Below are 19,314 nucleotides of genomic sequence, written 5' to 3'. Positions count from 1 at the left end.
TTCGTCAGGGAACGAAGCCCTTCCAAAAGGTCCAGCAGTAGCTCCTCATGCCTCCCGATGGTGGCTCCCTGCAGGGAGACAGTGTGGCAGAGCTGGTCCAAGTCTGCTGGGTCTGTCATGGCCAGTTTGTACTATAGGGGCACAGGGCGAGACCCAGATGCAGACACGGGAGGCAGATGGTTCGAGTCTCTGATATTTATTATAATCCAAGGGGCAGGCAAGAGAATGATCATGGACAGGCAAAGATCATAACAAGGTCAGAGTCCAAGAGGTACAGAGTGGCAGGCAGGCACGAGGTTAGGGCAGGCAGTATGGTCAGGCAGGCGGGTTCAGAGTCAAGGCAGGGTCAAAACCAGGAGGACTAGCAAAAAACAGAGAAAAGGAAAAGCAGGAGCACGGAGTAACACGCTGGTTGACTTGACAAAACAAGACGAACTGGCACAGACAGACAGAAAACACAGGTATAAATACCCAGGGGATAATGAGGAAGATGGGTGACACCTGGAGGGGGTGGAGACAAGCACAAGGACAAGGACAGGTGAAACAGATCAGGCTGTGACATGCATAGTCACTTCACCCCTACCTACATGTACAAATTATCTCGACTAACCTGTACCCCCGTATATTGACTCAGTACCATTACCCCCTGTATATAGCCTGTTATTGTTATTTTATTTTGTTACTTTTTATTATTTTTTACTTTAGTTTATTTAGTAAATATTTTCTTAACTCTTCTTGAACTGCACTGTTGGTTAAGAGTTTGTAAGTAAGCATTTCACAGTAAAGTCTACACTTGTATTCGGAGCATGTGACAAATCAAAGTTTGATTTGATGCTTTTCCAACAGTCTTGAAGGAGTTCCCACATATGCTGAGCACTTGTTGACTGCTTTCCCTTCTCCCTGTGGTCCAACTCATCCCAAACCATCTCAATTGGGTTGAGGTCGGGTGATTGTAGAGGCCAGGTCATCTGATGCAGCACTCCATCGCTCTCCTTCTTGGTCAAATAGCCCTTACACAGCCTGGACGTGTTGAAAACAAATGATAGTCCCACTAAGCGCAAACCAGATGGGATGGCGTATCGCTGCAGAATGGTGTGGTAGCCATGCTGGTTGTGTGCCTTGAATTCCAAATAAATCACAGACCATGTCACCAGCAAAGAACCCCACCACACCATCACACCTCTTCCTCCATGCTTCACGGTGGTAACCACACATACTCTGCATCTCACAAAGACATGGCGGTTGGGACCAAAAATCACAAATTTGGACTCATCTGACCAGAGGACAGATTTCCACTGGTCTAATTTCCATTGCTCGTATTTCTTGGCCCAAGCAAGGTTCTTCTTCTTATTGGTGTCCTTTAGTAATGGTTGCTTTGCAGCAATTTGACCATGAAGGCCTGATTCACGCAGTCTCCTCTGAACAGCTGATGTTGAGATGTGTCTGTTACTTGATCTCTGTGAAGCATTTATTTGGGCTGCAATTTCTGAGGCTGGTAACTCTAATGAACTTATCCTCTGCAGCAGAGGTAACTCTGGGTCTTCTTCTCCTGTGGCGGTCCTCATGAGAGCCAGTTTCATCATAGCGCTTGACGATTTTCGCAACTGCACTTGAAGAAACTTTCAAAGTTCTTGAAATTTCCCACATTGACTGACCTTCATGTCTCAAAGTAATGACGGACTGTCATTTCTCTTTACTTATTTGAGCTGTTCTTGCCATAATATGGCCTTTTTTACCAAATAGTATACCAACCGGTCCTTGTCACAACACAACTGACTGGCTCAAATGCATTAAGAGGGAAAGAAATTCCACAATTTAACTTTTATCAAAGCACACCTGTTAATTGAAATGCATTCCATGTGACTACCTCATGAAACTGGTTAAGAGAATGCCATGAGTGTGCAAAGCTGTCATCAAGGCAAAGGGTGGCTACTTCGAAGAATCTAAAATCTCAAATATATTTTGATTTGTTTAACACCTTTTTGGTTACTACATTATTCCATAGGTGTTATTTCATAGTTTTGATGTCTTCACTATTATTCTACAATGTAGAAAATAGTCAAAATAAAGAAAAACCCTTGAATGAGTAGGTGTCCAAACTTTTGACTGGTACTGTACCTTATAATGCTTTTGAATGACACTTCTGGTTTTGGCAGGAAATACCGGGTTACCCGGGAGAATAGTGACTTATTCTTGGGATGGAACATATTTAAAATACCAGGAAAATATTCAACCCTATGTCACATGGTGTGCTTTGGAAGGTGCAGTCTGGTTCAACTTGTAGTCACACCAATCTCTTTTCCATTACACTATGTGACATAACTTGCCACAATACTCCATATATCCATATCCTTGCTTGCATCCGTATTTAGTAACTGTCTGCTCAGCATATGTGGACACTTGTGAACTGATGTTGACTTGTTTTGAAATGATGTGGACATTTTGACACACGCTAATATTGACATGTGGTCAACATACTGGCATGTGAGTTATAAGCCAGTACTTGAGGATCTTCAGCTAGTGGTGAAAGACTATTGTATTAGGTCAGGCTGTGAAAGGGTCTGTCTTGGTGTGGGCATGTGGCTGCAGGCAGGAGGGGGGCAGGGGAGGAGGAGGTAGCCAGGAAGGAGTGCACTCTCTCTGGGATGGATGGGGTGATTATGGCCCTTCTCTGGAGGTGGTGGTGGAGGGGAGGCCCTCTGGGTCCCAGAGCGGAGGAAAGAACGGAGGAAGTGTGTATGGGCCTACATGTGGGACACATTTGACACTATAAACACACACACACACACAAACTCTTTGGCAAAGCTCCCACCCATCAAACACAGAGAAGAAAAACAGTGTGTTGCATGCAAAGCACACCCTAGCGCGCACACACACTCCCTTATAATATAGAAGTATGGCGGTCGTCACTGCAGGATGTTGAAGTGCACTGTGATAAATAAAAAGTGGCATCAGAAGTTGAAATGTTTATGCAGAGTGATATAAAAGCCTAATTGGACCAGGCCCGTGCCCCAACTTTTTATCTTCCCTCCAGCACAGACAGAACAAAACACACAAAAACAATTAGCAGCTCTCCAGGCCCACACACACACAAACATGCACGTGCTAACACATAAACACAGTCCGGTTTATCGGACCGGACCTGGACCAAAATAAAACACCCGGTGTTTATGGTAGCACGGGTGAATGGGTGGTGGTGGTGGGAGGGGGGGGTGTGGGGGTTCGGAAGCTTTGTCCTCGTCCCCCTGACAGCAATGCTCCTGGCCCCACTCCACTCCAATGGGTCTCATTCCTTTCTGCTTATCAAAACCGCAATCTTCATTTTACTCAGGCCTCAATTCAATAAGATTGAGCGTTAACCCGCAATGACCTACATCCGCATGGCGGATGTTTTGGCGCTGTTGGAGGTGTAACTACGGTATTAGCTGACAAATCAGTGAGTGGCTGCTCTTGTGTGTCACCAATCACTCCCTTCCCTAATTAATATCCCTATCGCGTTAGATCAAAACGGTGATAGAAAATGTAGGCTCTATTGATGATAGAAATAACGACATGTTTTAATAATGCATGTGTTCGTGTTAGTTTGGATTGATAGCCTAATCAGTCTTATCGAGGTGTAGACAATAGAGCATCATGCATTCGAGTGTTTCACAAGGCTGCACGGGATTTGTCTGATAAAAAGTTGGGTGTGGTTTTGATGCATCCAATGGCAATGTCCACTATAAGGTAACGGAAGAAGCTGCTTGTGGATTCGACAGCTCTAACGCAGTTCCGGCTCCGACACCCCCAAAACAACCAGGATGCAGATGTCAGACAGCACGGATCTGATAGAATCTAGTCCTGAGCGCTACTTCACAGAAATACCAATGACTCATTTCTTAGGTCTAAATAGGTCTAACAAAGGAATATTGATTTAGTTGCCTTCTTGAGCTCTTGAACCATTGCTAATAATGACCGTGATGTAAAACCATGCATGACTAAAAAGAACTCTATAAAAAAGTGAGGTGCTCGGTGGCTTGGCTGAAGTGACCACGTTGATTTAGGGGTTGAATGAAAAGTCAGATGTGTGTGCTGGCCCCGGAGCGCTAAGGGGGCCATGACAATATCGTCCCACTTCCCGGGACCACGACTGTCCTCTCAGGAATGTCACGCTAGCTAGAGCGCGGGGGCAGAACCATGGCCAGCTGTCTGGCTCTCTGTGTCTCTCTGTGATGCTCATGTCTCCCGAGGACCTGTCTACTCTCCCTGCTTCCCTCTCTCTACTCGGGCCGGGGGACACAGGGTTCACACACACTGCACTGCTGGTGATAAATAAGAAGGGAAAGGAGCGTAGTAAATTGAGCATCCTGCCTCCTCTGACAGCTAAATTACAGAGGCCGCATGCCCTCACGGCCGCCTGTACCCTGGACTAGAGGGGAGGACTAATCAGGAGATGAAACAGTGAGAACAGGATTCGGAGGATTCGCAGCCCAGTCATAAGAAAGAAAGCTGCTCGTGGCTGTCGGTGTGCCCCGGTGTCCTAAGCCTTTAGCTGGGTAGGACACCACCAGCACCACATCAGGTGGCGAGATGGAAGGACTGTGGCCTACTTGTTGCCATTAACGACTGCTCTCAGTTAGGTATGGTACAGAAACTGTCTACAAGAGACATACCTTTGCCCACCTTTATACATAGCTTTTCTAATATAGTATTGAAGTGTAAATGGTAACAGAAAACGCTGAACATATATATAGGGTCAGTACTCAGTCACTTCCGGAAATAGGGGGTAAAAATATAGGTTCACAATATCAACATTCAATGCATCAAAATATATGACCATACACAAGGAATGTGATCAATATTTAAGTAATATATATATTGTACAGTGTAAAATATTAAATTAGGATTAAAAAAGCATGCAAGAATTTTGACATTTTTTAACTATAAAAACGTTTTTTAAGTCGAAATCCTTGTGAAGGCAAAGAGGAGAGTGTGTTGAGCATGTGCTTCCAGAAAGATTCCCTTTGAAGAAGTTTCCTCTCAATGTCCCCTCCCCTGCGTGACATCTTGACCATTTCTATTGCAATGTATCTCAGAGAACTAATAGAATGTCCAGCTTATACAAAATGAAAAGCAACAGGGTTTGTTGTCTTACCTGTCCGTGTATTGCTGCGGTGCTCACTTATCCGGGGCTTAAGGCGTCTATGGGTTTTCCGTACGTAAGACAGACCACGGGGACACCACAGACCTCAACACATGTTAACAACATTGGTGGACATGCAGGTCATCTTTGATCTTAAATCTTTGTCATGGGGTGGGTAAATGATTCACATTTCTATGTGAAACTGCATTGAGCACATTGGCCACAATTGTAATGTCCCTTTTCTCTGATGGATAATCAGATTAGACCACAATCTTTGAAGAAGATTGTAGTCATCTCACCACCTGATGCAGTGTTGGTCCAAATGATTGTGTGCTTTCTTTTATCATAGTTGAATATTGTTATCGTAAATATTTAACACATTCCTTGTGTATGGTCATATATTCTGATACATTGAATGTTGATATTGTGAACCTATGTTATTTTTGCCTCCTGTTTCAGGAAGTGATGTCACTGAGTACTGCCCCTATATATTAATCAATCAAATGTATTTGTAAAGTCCTTCTTACATCAGCTGATGTCACAAAGTGCTGTACAGAAACCCAGCCTAAAGCCCCAAATAGCAAGCAATGCAGGTGTAGAAGCACAGTGGCTCGGAAAAACTCCCTAGAAAGGCCAGAACCTAGGAAGAACCCTAGAGAGGAACCAGGCTATGAGGGGTGGCCAGTCCTCTTCTGGGTGTGCCGGGTGGAGATTAAAACAGAACATGGCCAAGATGTTGACATTTTCATAGATGACCAGCATGGTCAAATAATAATAATCACTGTGGTTGTAGAGGGTGCAACATGTCAGCACCTCAGGAGTAAATGTCAGTTGGCTTTTCATAGCCGATCATTCAGAGTATCTCTACTGCTCCTGCTGTCTCTAGAGAGTCGAAAACAGCAAGTCTGGGACAGGTAGCACTTCCGGTGAACAGGTCAGGGTGTCACAACTTCCGCCGAAGTCGGCTCCTCTAATTGTTCGGGCGACGTCACCGGCTTTCTAGCCATCGCCGCTCCATTTTTCATTGTTCCATTTGTTTTGTCTTGTTCCCTGCACACCTAGTTTTCATTCCCTAATCACACTGCATGTATTTATTCCTCTGTTCCCCTCCATGTCTTTGTGTGAAATTGTTTATTGTTATGTGGTTATTGTGACGCGCCAGGCTATGTTTCCATGTTCCGTGTTTGTGCACGTTGTATGTTCATTTTGGTACATTAGCTTTGGGGAGTGTTTTTTCGCGCTTTGCGCTTTTGCCTTTTAGCTGGAGTGTTGACGCAGTTTGCGTCTGTCTGTTTGTTCACTCCAGCCTGAATAAAGTGTGCACCTGTTCACAACAATCTGCTCTCCTGCACCTGACTTTGCCACCAGTACACACACCCTTGACACAGGTTCCATACCCGCAGGCAGAACAGTTGAAACTGGAGCAGCAGCATGACCAGGTGGAATGGGGACAGCAAGGAGTCATCAGGCCAGGTAGTCCTGAGGGAGAGAAAGAGAGGAAGAAAGAGAGCATACTTAAATTCACACAGGACACCGGATAAGACAGGAGAAATACTCCAGATATAAAAGACTGACCCTTGCCCCCCCGACACATAAACTATTGCAGCATAAATACTGGAGACTGAGACAGGAGGGGTCAGGAGACACTGTGGCCCCGTCCGACGATACCCAGGGCCAAACAGGCAGGATATAACCCCACCCACAGGATATAACCCCACCCACTTTGCCAAAGCACAGCCCCCACACCACTAGAGGGATATCTCCAACCACCAACTTACCATCCTGAGACAAGGCCGAGTATAGCCCATGAAGATATCCCCCACGGCACAACCCAAGGGGGGCACCAACCCAGACAGGAAGATCAGTGACTCAGCCCACTCAAGTGACGCACCCCTCCTAGGGATGGCATGGAAGAGCACCAGTAAGCCAGTGACTCAGCCCCTGTAATAGGGTTTGAGGCAGAGAATCCCAGTGGAGGGAGAGAAACCGGCCAGGCTGAGACAGCCAGGGCGGTTTGTTGCTCCAGTGCCTTTCCGTTCACCTTCACACTCCTGGGCTAGACTACACTCAAATATAGGACCTACTGAAGAGATGAGTCTTCAATAAAGAATTAAAGGTTGAGACTGAGTCTGCGTCTCTCACATGGATAGGCAGACCATTCCATAAAAATTGAGCTATATAGGAGAAAGCCCTGCCTCCAGCTGTTTGCTAAGAAATTCTAGGGACAATCAGGAGGCCTGTGTCTTGTGACCGTAGCGCACGTTTCGGTATGTACGGCAGGACCAAATCGGAAAGATAGGTAGGAGCAAGCCCATGTAATGCTTTGTAGGTCAGCAGTAAAACCTTGAAATCAGCCCTTGCCTTAACAAGAAGCCAGTGTAGAGAGGCTAGCACTGGAGTAATATGATACATTTTTGGGGTTCTAGTTAAGATTCTAGCAGCTGTGTTTAGCACTAACTGAAGTTCATTTATTGCTTTATCCGGGTAGCCGGAAAGTAGAGTGTTGCAGTAGTCTAACCTAGAAGTGGCAAAAGCATGGATACATTTTTCTGCATCATTTTTGGACAGAAAGTTTCTGATTTTTGCAATGTTACGTAGATGGAAAAAGCTGTCCTTGAAACAATCTTGATATGTTCGTCAAAAGAGAGATCAGGGTCCAGAGTAACGCCGAGGTCCTTCACAGTTTAATTTGTGACGACTGTACAACCATCAAGATTAATTATCAGATTCAACAGAAGATCTCTTTGTTTCTTGGGACCTAGAACTAGAACTAGCATCTCTGTTTTGTCCGAGTTTAAAAGTAGAAAAGTTCCTTATGTCTGAAACAAATCAAATCTAATTTTATTAGTCACATACACATGGTTAGCAGATGTTAATGCGAGTGTAGCGAAATGCTTGTGCTTCTAGTTCCGACAATGCAGTAATAACCAACAAGTAATCTAACCTAACAATTCCACAACTACTACCTTATACACACACACAAGTGTAAAGGGATGAAGAATATGTACATAAAGATATATGAATGAGTGGTGGTACAGAACGGCATGGCAAGATGCAGTAGATGGTATAGAGTACGGTATATACATATGAGATGAGTACTGTAGGGTATGTAAACATAAAGTGGCATAGTTTAAAGTGGCTAGTGGTACATGTATTACATAAAGATGGCAAGATGCAGTAGATGATATAGAGTACAGTATATACATATGAGATGGGTAATGTAGGGTATGTAAACATTATATTAAGTGGCATTGTTTAAAGTGGCTAGTGGTACATTTTTACATAATTTCCATCAATTCCCATTTTTAAAGTGGCTGGAGTTGAGTCAGTATGTTGGCAGCGGTCGCTAAATGTTAGTGGTGGCTGTTTAACAGTCTGATGGCCTTGAGATAGAAGCTGTTTTTCAGTCTCTCGGTCCCTGCTTTGATGCACCTGTACTGACCTCGCCTTCTGGATGATAGCGGGGTGAACAGGCAGTGGCTTGGGTGGTTGTTGTCCTTGATGATCTTTATGGCCTTCCTGTGACATCGGGTGGTGTAGGTGTCCTGGAGGGCAGGTAGTTTGCCCCCGGTGATGCGTTCTGCAGACCTCACTACCCTCTGGAGAGCCTTACGGTTGTGGGCGGAGCAGTTGCCGTACCAGGCGGTGATACAGCCCGACAGGATGCTCTCGATTGTGCATCTGTAGAAGTTTGTGAGTGCTTTTGGTGACAAGCTGAATTTCTTCAGCCTCCTGAGGTTAAAGAGGCGCTGCTGCGCCTTCTTCACAACGCTGTCTGTGTGGGTGGACCAATTCAGTTTGTCCGTGATGTGTACACCGAGGAACTTAAAACTTTCCACCTTCTCCACTACTGACCCTTCGATGTGGATAGGGGGGTGCTCCCTCTGCTGTTTCCTGAAGTCCACAATCATCTCCTTTGTTTTGTTGACGTTGAGTGTGAGGTTATTTTCCTGACACCACACTCCGAGGGCCCTCACCTCCTCCCTGTAGGCCGTCTCGTCGTTGTTGGTAATCAAGCCTACCACTGTAGTGTCATCCGCAAACTTGATGATTGAGTTGGAGGCGTGCATGGCCACGCAGTCGTGGGTGAACAGGGAGTACAGGAGAGGGCTCAGAACGCACCCTTGTGGGGCCCCAGTGTTGAGGATCAGCGGGGTGGAGATGTTGTTACCTACCCTCACCACCTGGGGGCGGCCCGTCAGGAAGTCCAGGACCCAGTTGCACAGGGCGGGGTCGAGACCCAGGGTCTCGAGCTTGATGACGAGTTTGGAGGGTACTATGGTGTTAAATGCTGAGCTGTAATCGATGAACAGCATTCTCACATGGGTATTCCTCTTGTCCAGATGGGTTAGGGCAGTGTGCAGTGTGGTTGCGATTGCGTCGTCTGTGGACCTATTGGGTCGGTAAGCAAATTGGAGTGGGTCTAGGGTGTCCGGTAGGGTGGAGGTGATATGGTCCTTGACTAGTCTCTCAAAGCACTTCATGATGACGGAAGTGAGTGCTACGGGGCGGTAGTCGTTTAGCTCAGTTACCTTAGCTTTCTTGGGAACAGGAACAATGGTGGCCCTCTTGAAGCATGTGGGAACAGCAGACTGGGATAAGGATTGATTGAATATGTCCGTAAACACACCAGCCAGCTGGTCTGCGCATGCTCTGAGGACGCGGCTGGGAATGCCGTCTGGGCCTGCAGCCTTGCGAGGGTTAACAGGTTTAAATGTTTTACTCACCTCGGCTGCAGTGAAGGAGAGCCCGCAGGTTTTGGTAGGGGGCCGTGTCAGTGGCACTGTATTGTCCTCAAAGCGGGCAAAAAAGTTGTTTAGCCTGTCTGGGAGCAAGACATCCTGGTCCGCGACGGGGCTGGTTTTCTTTTTGTAATCCGTGATTGACTGTAGACCCTGCCACATACCTCTTGTGTCTGAGCTGTTGAATTGCGACTCGATTTTGTCTCTGTACTGGGACTTAGCCTGTTTGATTGCCTTGTGGAGAGAATAGCTACACTGTTTGTATTCGGTCATGCTTCCGGTCACCTTGCCCTGGTTAAAAGCAGTGGTTCGCGCTTTCAGTTTCACGCGAATGCTGCCGTCAATCCACGGTTTCTGGTTTGGGAATGTTTTAATCGTTGCTGTGGGTACGACATCGTCAATGCACTTCCTAATGAACTCGCTCACCGAATCAGCATATTCGTCAATATTGTTGTTGGACGCAATGCGGAACATATTCCAATCCGCGTGATCGAAGCAGTCTTGAAGCGTGGATTCAGATTGGTCGGACCAGCGTTGAACAGACCTGAGCGCGGGAGCTTGTTGTTTTAGTTTCTGTTTGTAGGCTGGAATCAACAAAATGGAGTCGTGGTCAGCTTTTCCGAAAGGGGGGCGGGGGAGGGCCTTATATGCGTCGCGGAAATTAGTATAACAATGATCTAGGGTTTTTCCAGCCCTGGTAGCACAATCGATATGCTGATAGAATTTAGGGAGTTTTGTTTTTAGATTAGCCTTGTTAAAATCCCCAGCTACGATGAATGCAGCCTCAGGGTGTGTGGTTTCCAGTTTACAAAGAGTCAGATAAAGTTCGTTCAGGGCCATCGATGTGTCTGCTTGGGGGGGGAATATATACGGCTGTGATTATGATTGAAGAGAATTCCCTTGGTAGATAATGCGGTCGACATTTGATTGTGAGGAGTTCTAGATCAGGTGAACAGAATGACTTGAGTTCCTGTGTGTTGTTATGATGATCACACCACGTCTCGTTAATCATAAGGCATACCCCCCCGCCCCTCTTCTTACCAGAAAGATGTTTGTTTCTGTCGGCGCGATGCATGAAGAAACCAGCTGGCTGCACCGACTCCGTTAGCGTCTCTTGAGTTAGCCATGTTTCCGTGAAGCAGAGCACGTTGCAATCCCTGATGTCTCTCTGGAATGCTACCCGTGCTCGGATTTCATCAACCTTATTGTCAAGAGACTGGACATTGGCGAGTAGTATGCTAGGGAGTGGAGCGCGATGTGCCCGTCTCCGAAGCCTGACCACGAGACTGCCTCGTTTGCCCCTTTTACGGCGTCGCACAGGGTCGCCGGCTGGGATCAGATCCATTGTATTGGGTGGAAGGCAAAACACTGGATCCGTTTCGGGAAAGTCATATTCCTGGTAGGAACGATGATGAGTTGACGTTAATCGTATATTCAGTAGTTCCTCCCGACTGTATGTAATGAAACCTAAGATTACCTGGGGTACCGATGTAAGAAATAACACATAAAAAACAAAATACTGCATATTTTCCAAGGAACGCGAAGCGAGGCGGCCATCTCTTTTCGGCGCCGGAAGTTCAAACACAGGCTTCCAGGGAGGGCATTTTTAGGGCTTCACCATGTTTCATCGAAATGTACAGCTGTTAACATTATGTTTCCGAATGACATCACCAAGAGGTAAAACATATAGTGAAAACGTTTGTGGTCCTAAAATGTAGCCTTGAGGAACACCGAAATTTACAGTTGATTTGTCAGAGGACAAACCATCCACAGAGACAAACTGATATCTTTCCAACAGATAAGATCTAAACCAGGCCAGAACTTGTCCGTGTAGACCACTTTGGGTTTCCAATCTCTCCAAAAGAATGTGGTGATCGATGGTATCAAAAGCAGCATTGAGGTCTAGGAGCACGAGGACAGATGCAGACCCTGCAGTTTCAGTGCTATGATGGGGTCTAAAACCAGACTGAAGTGTTTCGTATACATTGTTTGTCTTCAGCAAGGCAGTGAGTTGCTGTGCTTTTTCAAAACATTTTGAGGGAAATGGGAGATTCGATATAGGCCGATAGTTTTTTTATATTTTCCTGGTCATGGTTTGGCTTTTTCAAGAGAGGCTTTATTACTGCCACTTTTAGTGAGTTTGGTACACATCTGGTGGATAGAGAGACGTTTATTATGTTCATCAAAGGAGGGCCAAGCACAGGAAACAGCTCTTTCAGTAGTTTAGTTGGAATCGGGTCCAGTACGCAGATTATTTGTTGCGATTGCAAACGTAATAAAGTGCATTCGGAAAGTATTCAAACCGCTTAACTTTTTCCACATTTTGATATGTTACAGCCTTATTCTAAAATTGATTACATTCTTTTTTCCCTCATCAACCTACCCACAATACCCCAATGTACCAAAATGTGGAAAAAAGGGGTCTGAATACTTTCCAAATGCACTGTATAGGACCTTCAACCCCAACTTGGGATATGGATGCCCGATGACGACCTAAGTGTCGAAACGTTGTTATAATAAAACAACTTGCAAGCATGAGCAGCAGTGTGCTGTGTTTTTCCTTTTTATTTTTCATTAATTCACCTACAACTCCAGCACCTTCAAAAAGTACTTGGATGTGCGTATGTTCTTCGGCTTTTGTAAATGGTAACAGAGACATGAATCTAAAAACAGATGGTTACCTTGGTAATGGTTCACAAGGTGGCTTGCATTAACAGTGTATTGACACCGCAAAAATATCGCAATCAGCAATATGATCGTGATACCAAGTGGTTGAGTACTTCTGGAAAACTTGAGGGAGTCCTTTGCTCAGCTTTCTAGTCTTACAGTAGGAAATGACCTACAAAATATAGATAAGCTGGATTAATCAACATTAGGGAAACCTGGTTTGCAAGCAGGACGGAATCACACATGAAAACAATAGTAGATTCTGACTAGTCTAGTCATATAGTGCCTTGCAAAAGTATTCACCCCCCTTGGCGATTTTCCTATTTTGTTGTATTACAACCTGTAATTTAAATTGATCTTTATTTGGATTTCATGTAATGGACATACACAAAATTGTCCAAATTGGTGAAGTGACATGAAAAACATTACTTGTTTCAAAAAATGTAAAAAAATAAAAACTGAAAAGTGGTGGGTGCATATTCACCCCCTTTGCTATGAAGCCCCTAAATAAGATCTGGTCAGAAGTCACATAATTAGTTAAATAAAGTCCACCTGTGTGCAATCTAAGTGACATATGATCTGTCACATGATCTCAGTATACATACACCTGTTCTGAAAGGCTCCAGAGTCTGTAGCACCACCAAGCAAGCGGAACTATGAAAACCAAGGAGCTCTCCAAGCCGTTCAGGGACAAAGTTGTGGAGAAGTACAGATGAGGATTGGGTTATAAAAAAATATCCCAAAATTTTAACATCCCACGGAGCACCATTAAATCCATTATTAAAAAATGGCAAGAATATGGCACCGCAATAAACCTGCCAAGAGAGTGCCGCCCACCAAAACTTACGGACCAGGCAAGGAGGGCATTAATCAGAGAGGCAACAAAGAGACCAAAGATAAGCCTGAAGGAGCTGCAAAGCTCCACAGCGGAGATTGGAGTATCTGTCCATAGGACCACTTTAAGCCGTACACTTCACAGAGCTGGGCTTTACGGAAGAGTGGCCAAAAAAAGCCATTGCTTAAAGAAAAACATAAGCAAACACGTTTGGTGTTCGCCAAAAGGCATGTGGGAGACTCCTCTAACATATGGAAGAAGGTACTCTGGTCAGATGAGACAAAATTGAGCTTTTTGGCCATCAAGGAAAACAATATGTCTGGCGCAAACCCAACACTTCTCATCACTCTGAGAACACCATCCCCACAGTGAAGCATGATCGTGGCAGCATCATGCTGTGTGGAGGTTTTTCATCAGCAGGGAATGGGAAACTGGTCAGAATTGAAGGAATGATGGACGGCGCTAAATACAGGGAAATTCTTGAGGGGAAACGTGTTTCAGTCTTCCAGAGATTTGAGACTGGGACGGAGGTTCACCTTCCAGGAGTACAATGACCCTAAGCATACTGCTAAAGCAACACTTGAGTGGTTTAAGGGGAAACAATTAAATGTCTTGGAATGGCCTAGTCAAAGCCCAGACCTCAATCCAATTGAGAATCTGTGGTATGACTTAAAGAGTGTTGTACACCAGTGGAACCAATCCAACATGAAGGAGCTGGAGCAGTTTTGCCTTAAAGAATGTGCAAAAATCCCAGTGGCTAGATGTGCCAAGCTTATAGAGACATACCCCAAGAGACTTGCAGCTGTAATTGCTGCAAAAGGTGTCTCTACAAAGTATTGACTTGGTGGGGGCGGGGTGGGGGGGGATAGTTAAACATGCTAAAGTTTTCAGTTTTTTTGTTTGTTTCACAAGAAAAAATATTTTGCATCTTCAAAGTGGTAGCCATGTTGTGTAAATCAAATGATAGAAACCCCCCATTTTAATTCCAGGTTGTAAGGCAACAAAATAGGAAAAACGCCACGGGGAGTGAAAACCTTCGTAGGCCACTGTACATCGAACATTGAGAACAGACCACATCATACCATTTATTAATACACCACACTATTAACCGATTGATGACTGACAAAAGGGCATTGCGCAATGACAGAAGTCTGCACTGTACACCCATGCAAACCTCTTAAGTCTCTCTCACAATAATCTCGTCTCATCTCTGGCTCGGTCTCAGCGTAGTGACATGGTTCAAGATGACTTTTGAGAGCATAAATCAAGCGTCCTTCCCTGGGACTTCATAAAGCACTCGGAAACCAAAAAAGCAGCATACTCCAGTATGGAATTCACTGAGGACTGGATTCTGGTTTCACTGTCACGTAACTCTCAACAGACATCCAGATTTCAGATCATTCCCCTCCTCTCCATTCGGAATATGAGTTACTGAATACTGTGGTAGAACTGAATTTCAGTGAACAAATAATCATCAGATGACCTGGCCTCCACAATCACCCGACCTCAACCCAATTGAGATGGTTTGGAATGTTGGATGCAAGCTCGTCCTTTACTTCCTCCAATACTCCGTGCAGGAACATTGCGAACAGCGCTTCCAGGTTCCAGGCACTCTCGGCTGCCAATGTGCGGAAATCCACCGCATAGTCTGCCACACTGCGGAAGTATTGTAGAAGCTAGAGTAACATCCGGGCAGCCTCTCTTCAATGGAGCATCGAAATGGAGCATCGAAAACTGTCTTTACCTCCACCACGAACTCCTCCAGACTTAAGCATACGGCCGGCCGACTGCTGTTGCCATACTGCCATAGCTCAGCCCAGGCGAGAGCCGTAGCCCAGGCGAGAGGAGGGCTGCAGCTTGATAATGAAGGAACACTGAGCGAGAAACGCCCGACAGGTGCCCGACTCTCCATCGAAGTGTTCCGGGGGAGGTAAGCGGGATTACTGATGGGCTGAGAGGTTTCTGTCGTGGTTAGGTTGCCTAAGATTCAACCCGTGGAATTGCTCCAGCAACGTGTTCAATGCTCGGTCATGGCGTTCGGCCAAGGTCTGGGACCCTTCCATAAGATCATGATGCAACTCCTCGTGCCTTCCCATGGTGGCTCCTTGGGAGGAGATGGCGTTGCGGAGCTGGTCCGAGTCTGCTGGGTCAGTCATGGCCAGTTCGTACTATCATGTTTTAGGGAAGACCCAGATGCAGACACTGTCGAAGTAACAAAAGTTTATTACCAAAACAGGAGCAGGCAAAAATGACATGTCAAGGGCAGGCAGAGGTCAGAAATCCAGGGTGGTGTGACAAGGTGCAAAACGGCAGGCAGTCTCAGGGTCAGGGCAGGCAGAATGGTCAAAACCGGGAAAACTAGAAAACACGAACTATAGAAAAAGACAGGAGCAAGGGGGGAAACGTTGGTAGGCTTGACAGACAAAACGAACTGGCAACAGACAAACAGAGAACACAGGTATAAATACACTGGGGATAATGGGGAAGATGGGCGACACCTGGAGGGGGTGGAGCCAAGCACAAAGACATGTAAAACAGATCAGGGTGTGACGCGTCATGGAAACAGGTAAACTGTTTTTTACTGTTTAATACACAATCTGTAGTCTGTGAAACTGCCATGTTTGTTTTGAGTACTACAATTAGAACTAACAAGGAACCCAAACATGCTGCGCGCGTGCGCCATCGTGCATACATTTATTTTGTCCCCCCACACCAAACGCGACCACAACACACAGGTTAAAATATCAAAACAAACTGAACCAATTACATTAATTTGAGTACAGGTCGAAAAGCATTAAACATTTATGGCAATGTAACTAGCTAGCTTGCACTTGCTAGCTAATTTGTCCTATTTAGATAGCTTGCTGTTGCTAGCTAATTTGTCCTGGGATATAAACATTGAGGTGTTATTTTCCCTGAAATGCACAAGGTTCTCTACCCCGACAATTAATCAACACATGAAACGGTCAGCCGAATCGTTTCTAGTCATCTCTCCTCCTTCCAATCTTTTTATTCTCTTGACTTTATATTGCGATGGGCAACTTTCATAAATTAGGTGCATTACCGCCACCGACCTCGTTTGTCTTTCAGTCACCCACGTGGGTATAACGAATGAGGAGACGGCACGTTGGTTCCTGCTTCTATAATCCAATGAGGAGATGTGAGAGGCGGGACTTGCAGCGCGATCTGCGTCACAAATAGAACTGACTTCTATTTTAGCCCTTGGCAACGCAGACGCTCGTTGGCGCGCGCGAGCAGTGTGGGTACAATAATTGAATAATATAGATTTCTACATTTATTTTGCAACGCTCGCGCACACGACGCGAGCTGTGTAGTCAGCCTGTAAAACATATTACAATTCAAACGTATCATGTGCATATAACAGAGCCAAACCATTGCTATCAAGCATGCATGCAAGTGTTGGCTCTTGTGCGTTTAAAACACATAGCATTGCATTCATTTAATCTCATCTCAGTTCATTTAATCTCCTGACAAGTTATGTGTCCATGTACAGGTTACAGTAAAAAAAAAAAATCTAATGTATCCTTCATTGTGGCAATAAATGCATTGTCTCTCCAAATTCTTTCCACTGTGAAATCACTCATTGTGTGTGTGATGAAGTCACACTAAGCAAAGCCAGTCACAACTAACTGGCCTTGCACCTGTGTATAATATCTGTGTGTTTTCTTTAACTGTGCTTTCTCTCCAGTGAGTCGGATATGGGTGGCTTCTGCGATGGATTTCATGTCAGGGCATTTCACCTTTACCAGTCCAAATGGAGGGTTCTCTGTCGGGTCGACTAATTTTCCATCAGGACTAGCACAAAGATGGGGTGCGTCTGGATGGACCACCAGACCACAGGGCATGACATTGAACTGAAAGGTCTGTGTATGTCTCCTCAGTCCACTTGTCATTGCCTCTGTCTGGCATGTTCCCTTAAAGATGCGTGAGAGAGAGTCTGGCTGGAAGACTCTCTCCTGATATTCGCTGCTTCATGAAATCAACTGGCAGTGACTCAAGGGTGACGCATTTGCTTCCACAATTTGCACTTTCCCTGTTCCCTATTTGGCTGATTAGCAGCTGTGGATCCAAATCATGCAGCTGTCCGGTGGACATCACATGCTCATCAGGAAGTGGTCCTAAAACCGGAAAGGGATAGTGCTTCACTTGAGTAGGATCTGTCAATAACTAAATTCAACACAGTTGAATTGATTGTATATCCTATAGTGTCAAATCATTCTGTTTATTTCTCATGTGACATGTTTAGAATCACCTGTGTGTGCCATGTATAGTGTTGATTTTATCCCACTGCTGCTAGAAGTCTTGTTTTTTTTCACACGAAGCTGATCAACAGCCTAATGAACAGCCTAATGATACCCTAATGAATTAATATGTATATTGAATACATGTTTTCACATTTCATTTGTTTTGTGCATTAAAATAAATGAAACACATAGGTTGTGCATGCCATTAATCACCTGGGTGTGAAGTCTGTGCCAAGTTTGAGGTTTGCTTGTGAAAGTGACTTGGATAGGCACGACCTTGGTTCCCATAGCACTGTAGTGTGCAGTCTGGTAGAGTAATGCCACTATGTGGTTACACAACCCTGCTGCACCCGTCCAGGTATAGCTTTTAAGTTCTGCGGTGTTTTCAACGTCCAGTGACATCTGTGACAGAAATACAAGGGTTAAGAGTTAACATGCTGGCCACATTTTCTTTTACTTCAGCTAACTACAACTTTTTTCATTGTCAGACTCAGACTAAAGAGGCTACCACTAACATTAGAAACTCATTACCCTTCGGTATTGCTACTCTGAGCATAGTGAGATTAGAAAGCCTTTATTTAGAGGCTATATGACAAACTGAACATAACTGCACGACAACAGTACAAGAGTTGGCTAGAGCACAGGCAAACAGTGGGACAATGATTCAAGACTGTACAGAAGTACGATCTGCAAACCCAATATTCAGCTGAGTGACTCTGGAGGTCATACATATCCAGATAGCATTATCTTCACCTAAACTTAACAGTTTGCCTTTCGATGTAATGCTTTTGCTAAAAGTAATGTGAGAAACATGTCGAACTCAGTGGTGCTTTGAACATATTGAGATATATTGGGTGGAAGGACATGGTAAATTGTGCAACCGCACAGACAGAAATAAATCACTTGGATCTTGAAGATATATACATGCATCAGGGTCTACTTCCATGTTTTAAGTTACATTCCACCCCAAAATCATGTTATGGTCAGATGGTTTCAAGTCTATGAGGCCAGCATTAGTACTTTAATTCCAGCATTTCATTCAAATTGAGTTGACGTAAGAAGGCCTTCATGAGCAGTAACCCACAATACCAGTAAACGATTGCAGCTAAAATGTGAATGGTTTTGCAGCCCCTGTAAAAAAGAACTGATCTGAAGTGAATCTTCCTGTACAGGACCGGCAACACGAAGCCTTTACATGTATCTCCCTCCTTATGACATTGGACACTTTACAAGAGAAAACATGCATGACGACAAGGCAAGGGTTAAGAGACAAAACATGCATGATGAGACAAGAAAAGTTCAATTGAGTTCTGTTTTAGTGGCAAAGAATGGTAAATACATCCACAGAAATAAACAAGCATTAATTACTCACAGGAAAAATCAACCATTATTAACAATCCTTATTAATAAATGTTTTATTGACAAAACAGCAAGACTAAAGGACATAACTCGCCAGCTTACTGTAGTTAGCTGCACCACGTAGCTAGCTACCTAGCACATAAGCTAACCACTGTGATAACCTACCTTCAAAATCAGAAATGAATTGCTCAAAAAATTACTTAAAGTCCTTTATCTAGTTTGGATCTTTTCATCTTGGATAGTTTATCGACTATGTTTACAACATTATGTTGGCTGAACTTTAGCCAAACATTGAGTAGTGCAGGCCTACAGCAGCTGCCATTA

Source organism: Salvelinus alpinus, chromosome 20 (genome assembly GCF_045679555.1).
Source record: "Salvelinus alpinus chromosome 20, SLU_Salpinus.1, whole genome shotgun sequence".
Classification (NCBI taxonomy): domain Eukaryota; kingdom Metazoa; phylum Chordata; class Actinopteri; order Salmoniformes; family Salmonidae; genus Salvelinus; species Salvelinus alpinus.
This window is presented reverse-complemented; position numbering follows the sequence as displayed.